Below are 14,110 nucleotides of genomic sequence, written 5' to 3'. Positions count from 1 at the left end.
TGTACATGATTACTGCTGGCATAAAAAATGACTGCCAGCCATCCTTGCACCCTTCCGCTCCCAGGCCTAGCTGTGGACTTCAGAATTGGTCAAAGATCGCTAATTTATTACAGGAAAACTGCATCAAGGTACCTGATGGACAACTACCACACTCCTGAATTATAATGGGGTTTGAGAACAAGTTTAGGACTGGCCGCAAAGACTCTCTATACAGGCACCCCGTGTTCCTGGATTCATAGCCTATGTTGGGCACTTTCTAATACCTGCCTATGTGTTTATACAGAGAATAAGATAAATGTCAACCATGTGTATTAGAAGGTTTAGGGTGAGATTTGCAGCTTTTTCCACCTCCACTAATGACCTATTGGAATGGGCAGCACGGTGGCTCAGTAGTTAGCACTGCCGCCTCACAGCATCATGATTCCTGAAGAAGGGCTTATGCCCAAAACGTCGATTCCCCTGCTCCTTTGATGCTGCCTGACCTGCTGCGCTTTTCCAGCAACACATTTTTAAGCTCTGATCTCCAGCATCTGCAGTCCTCACTTTCTCACAGCATCAGGGACCTGGATTCGATTCCAGGCGGGTGCGAGTGTTTGTGTGGAGTTTGCACATTTTCCTTGTGTCTGCATGGGTTTCCTCTGGTTTCCTCCCAAACAAGTTAGGTGAATTGGCCAGGCTAAATTGCTCATAGTGTTCAGGGATATGTAGGTTAGATGCATTAGTTAGGGATATATGTAGAATAATAGGGTAGGGGAATGGGTCTGGGTGGGTTACTCTGCGGAGGGTGGGTGTGGACTTGTTGGCCAAATGGCCTGATTCCACACTGTAGGGATTCTACAAAAATAAGTTTCATTCCTGGCAATGCTGGACTGAAAGCAACAAATCTGAAAATATTGTATTCGGTTTTTATTTTCAAAAAGTCTTTGATTTGAACTGTTTTTGTTGCTGGGAACATTTTAACAAACACTTGCCGTTATGGTATTATTGCAACAATTCTAGTAGAAACGGTACAAGGCCCGATGATAACCTTGGAGTGTAATAATCCAATCCATTAATTGTTTGTTTAGGTGATGCGAGATTCAAAATGCCAATTAACATACTGTCCTGCCACACTTGCCAAAGGATGATCTTTCCAAGGTAAAACATTCAAGCATGAAACATGACTTTCAAAAGATCAGGATAGGCATGGATATTATACAATATAGATAATAAATGCTACTCAACTCATTGAATTATAAAGACTGTACAAAATCCAGTTTTAACCTAAATAAGCCAGGATTTTGTTTCTGCTGATGTACCCAGAAATCTATTGCATGTATTGATCACATTTTGTGTGGCAATCTTTCAATATGAGCCTTACATTTTCTTGTTGTTAATTGTTTGAATTTTTGCCTCCTGCTCTACTATTACTAGTTAGTTTGAAGTACAGTTCCATATTTATGTTTTCTGTCTTAAGCAGCTTTATTAGGTTCTCTTTGAGTTGCCTCTTTCAAGGCTGAAAAGCCCAAGAACTCCACTCTTTTTCATAAATATGTTCCTCAAATTAGGAATCAATATCATAGCTTTTCTGTGTGCCATCTGCAGTACTTGAATGTCTTATTTGTGAATTATTGAATAGAACTGGAGATAGTGTTATGAATGTCCAAAAGCGATTTAAAAATCTACAAAGAAGGAAGCTCCTTTTTATTCCAAAACAAAAAATAAATTGTTCAACCTCTTCTGGAATTTCAGATTGGTTTAATTGAACCTACCCTGTTATTCCTGTATTAAATGCAAAGCATTTGCAGGCAGTCGTGATCTACAACGTAACAGGCCTTCCCATTTTAACAAAAATACAGCAGCAACTGTAACAGAATGTGATTACTTTACAACACATAATCCACTAAATGATTTTCTTTTCATACTTTATAAACTCCATATTTCAAGCTAAGCCACAACAAACATTATATCTCTCTGCAAGGTCATTCTCAAGAAAGAACTTGCATTTTATAAAAGCATCCTTCACACAGTTAAACCCAAAATGTTTTATAACTAATATAGGTGAGGTAGTGTAGTCATATTGTCAGTAAGCTAGCAATCAAGAACCCCAGGTTAATGTTTTGAGAACATGGACTCAAATCCTCGTGGCAGATGATGAAATTTGAAATCAATTTTAAAAATTGTAATTTTAACAATAGCCTGATGACAACTATGTAACCACAAATGCCCTTTATGGAAGGAAATCTGCCACCTTACTTGATCTAGTGTTCATGTGATTCCAGACTGTAGCCAAGTGGTTGCCTTCTAAGTTACCGTCTGATATGGCCGAGAAAACCAGTCAGTTGTATCAAACCACTACAAAGCCTGAAGAAAGGAAAGAAATCAGCAGACCACCTAGCAATGACCTAGACACAGCAAATGACAATGGCAAACACAGCTGTCAATCTTATGCAGCCCGATTACATCCAGTTATAAATGGTGATGGACAAATAAACAAATTACATGGTGGAGGCTTCACACATATATATAGAATAGGATTACTATTCTATACTAGTATTACTCTACATTTACCCCTTACCAATGCACACACCCCTGAACACCATGGGCAATTTAGTGTGGCCAATTCACCTAACCTGCATATCTTAGGACTGTGGGAGGAAACTGGAGCACCTAGAGGAAACCCATGCAGACACGGGGAGAATGTGCAAACTCCACACAGACAGTTGCCCGAGACTGGAATTGAACCTGGGGCCCTGGCGCTGTGAGGTAGCAGTGCTAACCACTGAGCCACTGTGCCACCCCCACTATCTAGCTTCAGCAATGGGGGCCCACCAGCACATCAGTGCAAAAGACAATGTCAATGTATTTACATTTATCTTCAGCTAAATATGCCAAATGGATGATTCATTTTGATCTCCTCCTGTGGTCAGATGCCAGTCTTCAGCCAATTTAATTCACTCCACATGATATCAAGAAACAGCTAAAGACCCCAAAGGCAAATAGGCCCTTACATATTCTGACAATTGTACTGTGCATCGAGCCCATCTATTCTAGTACAGCTACATCATTGGTATCTGACAGTCTGGAAAATTATATGTTGTGTACTAATAGCAGAAAAAGTCCAATCCAACCAATTACTACCATTTAGATTTACACTTGATCATCAACAAAGTAATGGAAGAATTAATCAACAGTGCAATCAATTTGGGTTTTTACCAGGGCAGTTAGGCTCCAGACCTTCCTGGATGGTTCTGGATGAAATAGAAAGGCAAGACAAATGTACTATGAGCCTTAAAGCTCTGGCTGAGGGGTCAAAGTGCAAAAAGACTTGGCTAGTTATGGCAAGGATGCCATGAATATCTAAACAGGCGTTGAGTGAGTGCTAAGAGAGAAATTGAAGAGCCCTTAGATGTATCCTGGTCCTTTTTCATGAGTTAGGTGCCAATGGCTGCATGCAAATTGTGCTGCCAGCAGAATTTTACTGAAAGATGCCAGTTCCCTCCAAAGTACAGAATTGAAGTGCAGATTGTAATTGTAAATGGATTGGAGATATGCCATCAGGGTGCGATGAGGCTGGTACATGTCTGATACCAATTTCCATGGATGGGGGATTCAGACAATAGCTTCCCATATTGGTGACCGCTGTTCAAGTTGGAGAGTTGGACGAGTAAGTGACAAGCTTGAGTTGCCAGATACCCACTCTGACTTTCATTTCTGGGAATTATCAACATCTAGTTTCTAACCAGCCGGTGGATGAATGGAAAATACTTGTTATTAGTGTTCAGGGATGTGTAGGTGAGGGATATTAGTCAGGGGAAGTGTAGAGCGATAGGGTGAGGAAATGGGTCTGAGTGGGATCTTCGTTGGAAGGTTGGTGTGGACTTGTTGGGCCAAATGGCCTATTTCCACACTGTTGGGATTCTATGATTCTGTGAATCTATGAATAAGGTGAGTTTAGCTAATAATGAGATGTTAATGCAAGCAAACAAACCTCTCCCCGCTCACTCGTGAGATTCTCATCTCACCATTCAATATATGTTTGGAGAATGGGTCATTTTGCTTTTAATATCAAGAATCTCCTCACTGCAAATCTTACCCTAAACATTCTAATAGTTTTTTTTTCCCAATATCCATGTCTTTTAGGATCTGGGACGATTCCATCCATTGAGTCACAGCTTCATGGCGGTATTGATGATGCATTTAATAGCAAATAGTCAATAAAATTTAAAATCTAGTAAACCTGCTGAATTCTCTGAAATTATCAAAATATAAGTCCCTTAATAAAAAAAAGGCTGAATGCTTCTCGTGATCTCTGAATTCCCAGTAAAGTAATTTTGAAGCACAGTCACTGTTATAACGGAAGAAATGTGGCAGTCAATTTATATATAGCAACCATCTATAATTAGCAACCATTTAAACTGCATGGAGTGTTGGTTGAGGATTAAGTATTGTTAAGGATGCCTGGGATAACTCCTCTGCATTTCTTTGAAATAATGTCTTAGCACTCCCTCAGTACTCCAAAGGAGTGTCACCCATGATGTTTATGCTCAGGTCCTAGAATGACACTTGGATCGATAATTCTGTGATTCAGAGTTAAAGTTGTTATGATCCCAGTTGACATTATTACTATACAAGTCAGATGCCAGATTGAAATTTGGCTTAATAGTTTTTTTTCTCTTACTTTAACAAAGTGGTATCTCATTGAAACATAAGCACTCATTGAGGCAGATTTGGTTTTAACAATAAGGCAGAAGTTTATGACACAATGAAGATACAATAGAATAAACCAAACCCTTTATATAGATATAGTACACATTTAAAGATTTCAAAGTACAAGGTAAACATATAATTGTATTAATCCCAGCAGCACAAACTTTACCATTCTCACACCAAAGTGAATTTCCTTCTCTAATACCCCTTTGGGGCACAGTTTAACTGTGGTTTCATTTCCTAGTCTTGAGAATCTAATAGCTTTTTCCTGGAGCCTTCATACAACTGAGTTTAAACTTTCTCAGCATCAAATAACTGTTCAGAGTTTTAACCAAACACTTCTGGTTTGCAACTTTTATTAAACTTCTTACACTGAGGTAACCTATTTTTAACTATTCTAAACTATATTTTCCCTTTCTCAGGACCAACTGCTTGAAACATCCAGCTTCAACAAAGAACCCTTTGGAATTACCCAGTTGAAACTATTTTCTTCCAAGCTCTGGAGGTGTTCTCTGATCAAAAGAAAAAATATCAATCTCAAACCTTCCAAACTGAAAAGATAATACACAACTGTTCAATTTGTTGGCTCGTAAATTCTCCCAAAGTAAACAAAAAAAAAAATTACTTATCAGGAAGCCACTCTCTCACACATTATGGTTAAATAGAAATCACCATGGCCACAGAAATAATTACAAGTTAATCATGATTCCCCTTCGCACACAGAGATGATCCAAATGATATTAATATAAAATTCAAAAGCTGAACTACAAAATAAATGATATTTCAATGTATATAAATCACCCAACTTACATTACAGAGTGCTTTCAATTGAATGAGGGATCACCCTTAAAGTACATTTAATTCAGTGTTAATATCTGAAGTGTAAAAAGATTGCCAAGGAAATGAATAGGAGCCAGTACTTAACTGACCACACCTGACATTATGCTGTAAACATAAACGCAGGTTTGATTTATTCCACACTACTGAAATTCACAAGGATTGGGAGACAACAGGTTTTCCTCTGTCACTACCATTTACTCCTCCTTATCTTTGTCTGTTGGCTCAACCAGCTGTACCTCTTCTGGTTTATTAATTACATCTTGTGAGGCATTTGGAACAGCTGTTTACAAATAATTATGTGGGTGATGTAGAATGCTGTTTTGTTTTAGATTTTGTTTTAAGTTGGCGGAATGTTGTTCTGTGATCTGTAGTACCAAAGGAAGAAAATATCAAGCGTATTATCTCTTAAAGTTATTATTAAACAGAGCTTGGATTAGAAAGTATGGTATGTGATATCTTTGACCGAGTCTGCAGTTTAGAGAACCCTCCCTTCTTTGCTCCATGTTGCTGCAGGCAAAGATCCAGGGTAGTCTCCCTGAAAACAGTCAAGAATTAGCTTCTGCTCCTTTTTCATTTTATCAATATCATGATACTCAGAAGTAGCATACAAGTTTAAAAAGCACAAGGGATAGATATTTTCTCAACCTGAAGCCACCTTAACTCAATTACGGATTAGGTATCATTTCTGTGGTCAAGCTTTTATTTGTAATGTGTAATGTGTAATGGGCTGATGAGCAATATTTTGTAGCATGCATACTACATCTCTGGCACAAGGGTTATTCAGAACAAATGCCAACATAGAAAAGGATAGGAAAAGAGCAACTGACCCATCAAGTAGGAGCAAATTACTGCATTTGAATGGATCTGTACTGAAAACAGTAAATGTTGGAGATCTCAGAGAGTGAGGCAGCATCAATGGAGAAACAGCTTGCCAGTATTTTGAGTCTAGATGAAGTATTGGCTTGCTCTCTCTCCATGGATGCTACCAGCATTTGTGATCACCAGCATTTGCTGTTTTCAAATCTTACCTATCAGTATTGTCTCAACCCAATATGTGATTATCTATGCAAATCATCAACTCCCCTCCACCCTTATCATCTTTCCTGCACAGTCTATTAGGAGAGTAAAAAGAAACAGGAATGTCTCAGGTAATTTCTTTTGGACATCCATAAGCAATCTCCAAGAGACCATTGTGTTACTGGTTCCCAGTTTCCAAACATTTTCTATGATTTGCAATACCTCCCATTAGGAAAAAGTGAGGACTGCAAATGCTGGCGATCAGAGTCAAGAAGTGTGGCACTGGAAAAGCACAGTTGGTCAGGCAGCATCATAGGAGCAGGCGAATTGATGTTTCGGGCATAAGCCCTTCATCACCTCATTCTTGACAAAGAGTTTATGCCCAATGCTGCCAGACCTGTTGTGCTTTTCCAGCACCGCACATTTCGACTAATACCTCCCATTCAATTCTTATTTGAATACTTATAGTGAAACCATCCCATATTCGCCACACATGAGGATAATTTATTTCAAAGGTGAAGGATACTCTATGAAAAGGAATATTTACTAACATTTAAGCTAACATCATGCCTTCATTAATTCGAGAAAATATATCCTTGTCATCCTCCTATTATCTAACTTAAATAACTTACCCAAGTGGACAGAATATAATCCCTTCCTTACTTAAAAATACAATCCCATCCCCTTAAAGTCTACACTTCTCCAAAGGCACAGCTTCTATTCATTTTTTGATAACCAAAGAACATTAAACCAGACTTAAATCCAATAGCTGTCTTCTTATCCTTTCTCTCACTTTAATATTCATTACCACATGAGCATAACAAAATTGGGCACAGATGCATCGGGTAGGTTTTATAGTCCAGCTATGTAACCTAACATCCTATCCATTTTCATAATAGCCTGACAACACTGATCAGACAATAGACAATAGGTGCAGGAGTAGGCATTCTGCCCTTCGAGCCTGCACCACCATTCAATATGATCATGGCTGATCATCCTTAATCAGTATCCTGTTCCTGTCTTATCTCCATAACCCTTGATTCCACTATCCTTGAGAGCTCTATCCAACTCTTTCTTAAATGAATCCAGAGACTGGGCCTCCACTGCCCTCTGGGGCAGAGCATTCCACACAGCCACCACTCTCTGGGTGAAGAAGTTTCTCCTCATCTCTGTCCTAAATGGTCTACCCCATATTTTTAAGCTGTGTCCTCTGGTTCGGCACTCACCCATCAGCGGAAACATGTTTCCTGCCTCAAGAGTGTCCAATCCTTTAATAATCTTATATGTTTCAATCAGATCCCCTCTTAGTCTTCTAAACTCAAGGGTATACAAGCCCAGTCGCTCCAGTCTTTCAGCATAAGGTAGTCCCACCATTCCAGGAATTGACCTCGTGAACCTACGCTGCACTCCCTGAATAGCCAGAATGTCTTTCCTCAAATTTGGAGACAAGAACTGGACACAATACTCCAGGTGTGGTCTCACCAGGGCCCTGTACAGCTGCAGAAGAACCTCTTCGCTTCTATACTCAATCCCTCTTGTTATGAAGGCCAGCATGCTATTAGCCTTCTTCACTACCTGCTGTACCTGCATGCTTACCTTCATTGACTGTGTACAAGAACACCCAGATCTCTTTGTACTGCACCTTTACCTAAATTGATTCCATTTAGGTAGTAATCTGCCTTCCTGTTCTTGCCACCAAAGTGGATAATCATACATTTACCCATATTAAACTGCATCTGCCATGCATCTGACCACTCACCTAACCTGTCCAGGTCACCCTGTGATCTCCTAACATCCTCCTCACATTTCACCCTGCCACCCAGCTTAGTATCATCAGCAAATTTGCTAATGTTATTACTAATATCATCTTCTACATCATTAATATATATTGTAAAAAGCTGCGGTCCCAGCACTGATCCCTGCGGTACCCCACTGGTCACTGCCTGCCATTCCGAAATGGAGCCGTTTATCACTACTCTTTGTTTCCTGTCAGCCAACCAACTTTCAATCCAAGTTAGTACTTTGCCCCCAATACCATGCGCCCTAATTTTGCTCACTAACCTCCTATGTGGGACTTTATCAAAAGCTTTCTGAAAGTCCAGGTACACTACATCTACTGGATCTCCCTCGTCCATCTTCAGAGTTACATCCTCAAAAAATTCCAGAAGATTAGTCAAGCATGATTTCCCCTTCATAAATCCATGCTGACTCTGACCTACCCTGTTACTACTATCCAGATGTGTCATAATTTCATCCTTTATAATAGACTCCAGCATCTTTCCTACTACTGAGGTCAGACTAACTGGTCTATAATTTCCTGCTTTCTCTCTCCCACTTTTCTTAAAAAGTGGTACAACATTAGCCACCCTCCAATCCGCAGGAACTGATCCCGAATCTATCGAACTCTGGAAAATATCACCAATGCATCCACGATTTCTCGAGCCACCTCCTTCAGTACCCTGGGCTGTAGACCATCAGGCCCCAGGGACTTATCAACCTTCAGACCTAACAGTCTCTCCAACACCAATTCCTGGCAAATACAAATTCCCCTCAGTTCAGGTTCTTCAGCCACTGTTACCTCTGGGAGATTGCTTGTGTCTTCCCCAGTGAACACAGATCTGAAGTACCAATTCAATTCTTCTGCCATTTTTTGTTCCCTGTAATATATTCCCCTGTTTCTGTCTTCAAGGGCCCAATTTTAGTCTTAACTATTTTTTTGCCTTTCACATACGTAAAAAGGCTTTTACTATCCTCCTTTATATTTTTGGCCAGTTTACCTTCGTACCTCATTTTTTCTCTGCGTATTTCCTTCTTAGTAATCCTCTGTTGTTCTTTCAAAGCTTCCCAGCCCTCCGTTTTCCCACTTATCTTTGCTATGTTATATTATCAGGGGTATTTTTAATTTCCAGATCCTCCCATTTGGCAGCTTGCTGTGAGCAGTGAAGCAATCTTACAGGGTGTAAAGTACACTCAGGTTAACCACTGCCCTGTTGCATCACACTGCATATCTAAACTGAAAAATCCTGGCCCATTCCTTATTGCACCTAAATCTAATTTCAACTATTTTTTCTTCAGCAAATGTCCTAACACCGTTCCACATTTGACATTCTCCCGTGAAGTTATTCTGATGTCTTCATTCGATCATTAATAAAGATGATAAAGTACAACAGCTCAAAAAGCAATCAAAGTGGAACTGTTAGTGACCAGTCCTCAGGATGAGACACTTACTTTTATAACTCTCTCGTAACAACTTTTAATAATTATATTTTGCAAAGTGGTAATGATCACTACAAATTTTCTTGTGATTTCATTAGATAGAACTGACAAAAGCAAAAACAAATAATTTCACAATGACTCTATGAGATATCTTATGATTGTCTGAAGTGTAATTATGTTTATATCATTCATTTTTAAAAATAATTTGTGTTAAATATTTCTTCCTATAAGTGATTCAAATGTACTATTATTGCCATAAGTTTCTTCTCTGATTCTTCATCTTCTATGCAGGAGAATGTTACCCTCTGTCAAGGTTATATGATCGACCAACATGCTTAATTAAAACTATGGAGAGGTAAATGTTTAACAAATCACTTGAGCTAAAATGGAGTGAGCATTGTTAATGATCTATTTGGTGTAATGAATAATAAAACTTGTCTTCCTTTATTCTCTCTATTTCTTGTACATATATGAAATATGTTTGCCCATTTCTCTGAGAAGTATTTGAAAGCAATTTACTATCATCTATCAATTTCCAATGTTAAAAATTCGCAACAAGTATGGTATCTTCTTTAATTGGAACATTTTGATATAATAGATCATGTTAATGTCCTAGTTGCTTTGCACAAGGGCTTGCATTTAAGGACCTAGTATTGTCATGCAATGTATAAACTGTGCAGTTTGGTGATTGTATTTAGAATTTTTATCTGCTGCCAATGAACCCATACTGGTTGGAACAGAATGTTAAATACAGAAATGGAATACAACATTAATATTCAAATATATTGCAACTTTTTGAAAATCCACACGAGACAATTTAACACAGGACAATGATGCACTGAAGTTCTTTAAATACAGTATGCAACGTAGAACTAAAAACATAGAAAAAAAAGAACATGAGAATATAGGTAACAGCATAAACCTGTTGAATTGCTTTGTCATTTAATATGATGTATATTAGCTTAACACCCCTTTACAGCTTCTGTTTAAAACCCCTTGATTCCCTGAGGGACTACAGGATGAAATCTATGGAGAGTGTACTGCTCAACTTTAAAAAAAGGACACCTCATGATATTAATCCACAGGGAATTGCTCTAAGGAGGTAAGAGTGAGACTTCAACCCCTCAAGGGCAAGACATCCTACCCTTGAGAGCTGCTGGTTAATCTGACTGTCCCAGCAGTGCAGAAGCAAATAATGGATGGTGCTGTGACTGCAAAGAAGCATAGGAAGGCTGAATGTCACGAGCATGGATATGTGGGCCAACTAATGGTTAGCATTTCCTCTAATTTTCTTATTGGCTCTGAGGCTATATAAGGCAGTGACTTCTGGAATTAGTAAACAATGGCATGATGGTCTTTCGTGGAACATCAGAGCAGTTGCACATGCATGCAGCCATACAATTTAGAAGGAATATTGCTAACGGCTAAACTGAGCTGATGAGTCATCTGTTGAAATCTCCAGACACAGACTTAATTACAGTTAGTAACTCTATGGGGAAGAGGTATGCTGCAACATTGTACCCCCCAATGGACGTATCTCCTCTTCCTTACAAAGTTTTCACCTCAGATGGTGTAAAACGCAGCATACCATTTCCCTCCATCTTCAAGTACACATCTGATAATGGTGTTATAGATAGAGTTAGGATATTATCACACCATTAACTATTGGGGCTGGTTGATGCATTTACCTGCTTACTCTATTATTATAGACGGCACAGGGTAGGCTAACTACTTGGCATATTTTATCTCACACCCCACTTGATAAATAGCCAGAATGTGGCTGTAACATTCCCACTCCCCTTCACACACCCCCACCCTCAAACACCCCAAACCCAAGAATCTGTCTATCTCAGACTTAAGTACATTCAGTAATGCAGCATCCACATTCCTGTGATATAGAGAATTTCAAAGATGTAAACCCTTTGAGTTGAGTGGTTTCTCCTCATCTGGGTCCTAAGTGATCATGAGGCTGTTGCCCTGTATTCTAGATTCCCCAGCCAAGGGAAAGAACAGTGGTTATCCTGCAAAATCCCTTCTGATTCTTGTGTGTTCGAACATGATCACTTCACATTCTTCTGAACTCCAGAGGATATAGCAGCAATTTACTCAGTTTCTCATCAGGAATGACCCTCTGATTGCAGCAATCAGTATTGTGCATCTGTAATCTGTTCACATCACAAGCAACATCCCACATTCCTTGAAAATTTGACTTCTCACTCTATTATCAGTTTGATAGTGTAAAGACCATGTCTTTTTATTTTGTGCTTCTAAAAACTAGGGGCTGAGTGAGAAAGAACTGTTTTAAAACTGTTTGAAAAGGGCCTGCAGTTTTGAAAAGCAGGTGACTTGACTCCCACAGCAAGCATCATAAACAATACTTGCACAAGTAATAACTGAAGTTTGAGTTGCAGAAAATCTGGAGTTCAGGAGGTATATAGATGTCACTTTTGCTGGCAACAAGAGTTAATGTATCTCTGGACTAGTAGCCAGTTATGGAGGAGAAAGACCTTTATGTCTGCTGACAAATGTGTGATTGATTCTCAAGTAACTGAACAGCTTGAAACTAAGAACAAGTTACAAAGAAACATAAGTACACAGTTTTTCTCCAGCTCAGGAGTGGTCTATCTGTTTTCTGCAGTCAGAATTCACTGTAAACCTGAAGAAAACCAGCTTACCTTTCTTGCAACAGTTGGTTGTAAGCTCTGACTTAAGAGACATTCTAGAAGTGAACACCTTGAGTCTCTTACCAATCAATGGAAGTATCCAGAGAAAGATGATTGATGCAAAGCACACCAGCTGAGGGGTCATAAGAATCATTTCATCAACAGAACCTGGGAATAAAGACTACTGAATGTTCTCTCCAGTTTTACTCCTCTGTCCATAACATATTTTACCCTGCCTGTTTGTGTCTGTAAGGGGAGTTTTAATTAGTAATATTCTATGTCAATGATTTATAACTGTTTATGTGTAGCTAGCATTGAACTGCCTGTAATAGTGACTCTTGTGCAGCACAGAAATCTGGTCCATGCTTTCTATTAATCTGGGTATGAAGGTCCGATAAATTGCAGAACATTATATACTTTGTCAGATCTTTGCCTATTGTGAAGACTCTGGGAATAGCGGGGCTAGTGAGTCATGACGATCGTCATCTCTCTCCATTTCCCTTTAAAAGAAATAGAGCTGCTTAGTAAAGTCCAATATCCTGGCCTCCAAATTAACTAATGGCCCAGATTTTACGGCCAATGGTAAATATTCAGTGCTCACCATTGATTGCAAAGAAACCTACACACAAGAGCTAGATTTCCCTTAATGAATCACCAGTATAATTCTGGGACCAGCTATTGTATTAGAATCCCTGCTAACCATGATCAATCATATCATCAATGAAATTAAGCACACAATCAGATTGAAATTGAAACTCAAATAAAGTATTGCTGTGGGATTAATGTTGGAGTTGAAATAAAAAAATGACAAAAAATTCTAATCCATCAATAAATGGATAAAATTATGCTTGTCACCTCTAAGATTAATGTTTACAGGCCAGCAAGATTGACCAGAAGCAATAATGACTTAGTCATCACTGAAAACTCATGTACAGCTGAGTGAACAAGACTTAACATTTGAAATGGTTTTCACAGTGAGCATAGTGCTTAAAAAGTTGACATCATCTCAAATCAGAAGATTTCTGTGTTGATTACATCTGCAAAGACTGCAAAAGGCCAACCCATGCAGGAGCTGGGAACCTCCTCGAGCAACTTCCAAATTTAGTTTAATGGGACACATGCACACTTCAGAAGTTGCTGACAGTTTCATAGAGAAATTATGAAGAAGATTGATCTTTTTGCTTTCATTACAACTTCAAAAATCTGGGCCAATGTTTTAGAACTTCTGCCTTAGCACTGCAACTGTGCAGCGCAAATCTGCTTTTGGGCAATTCTTTTTAGTATAAAAACATTAAAGTTGCATCAATCAACTTCATGTTTAATCAATATGTCCAGCTCTCAGTGCAGCTTCTGCATATACAGGTGATATAAACAACAACACATCTCTTATTCTAAATTATTTATTGGGGAAAAAATATCCATGATATCACTTGAAGATGTGCAGAAGATCTTTCTAGTGTTCTGGGCAGGTAATTTTCCTTAATGAACATTAAATGAAGCTTTAACTGTTAATTTGATGAATCACTACATTTTAATACTTGTATTATTGTCTACTTTTATTGGCCTTAAAACAATTTTGGATGCCATGTGGTCATAATTGTAAATTAGTTTTAGTCATTTTACCAGTCCATGCCTTTCATGTCCACTGAGCATCACAAAGTCTTCGCTAGCTATGTATTTTTAAT

General features: G+C 38.7%; 1 protein-coding gene and 1 long non-coding RNA gene across 2 annotated transcripts in view; one reads left to right on the top strand and one right to left on the bottom strand.

The window, feature by feature from the left end:
* The window catches only part of LOC122561217 (GDNF family receptor alpha-1-like), a 204,058-nt gene that overhangs the window by 133,593 nt on the left and 56,355 nt on the right, over positions 1-14,110 (bottom strand). The window lies entirely within an intron of this gene.
* LOC122561218 (uncharacterized) overlaps positions 1-14,110 on the top strand; it is an 82,182-nt gene that overhangs the window by 32,460 nt on the left and 35,612 nt on the right. Inside the window, exons 2-3 of the long non-coding RNA XR_006314947.2 lie at positions 1,068-1,137; positions 10,054-10,117. This is a non-coding gene — a long non-coding RNA (uncharacterized LOC122561218). The remainder of the gene's footprint in view (positions 1-1,067; positions 1,138-10,053; positions 10,118-14,110) is intronic.

The sequence above is a fragment of the Chiloscyllium plagiosum genome, unplaced genomic scaffold (genome assembly GCF_037043375.1).
Source record: "Chiloscyllium plagiosum isolate Xiang-an unplaced genomic scaffold, Cpla_swu_hap1 HiC_scaffold_22, whole genome shotgun sequence".
Taxonomy (NCBI): domain Eukaryota; kingdom Metazoa; phylum Chordata; class Chondrichthyes; order Orectolobiformes; family Hemiscylliidae; genus Chiloscyllium; species Chiloscyllium plagiosum.
The sequence above is the reverse complement of the archived record's forward strand: the minus strand, read 5'-3'. Positions and strand labels throughout refer to the sequence as shown.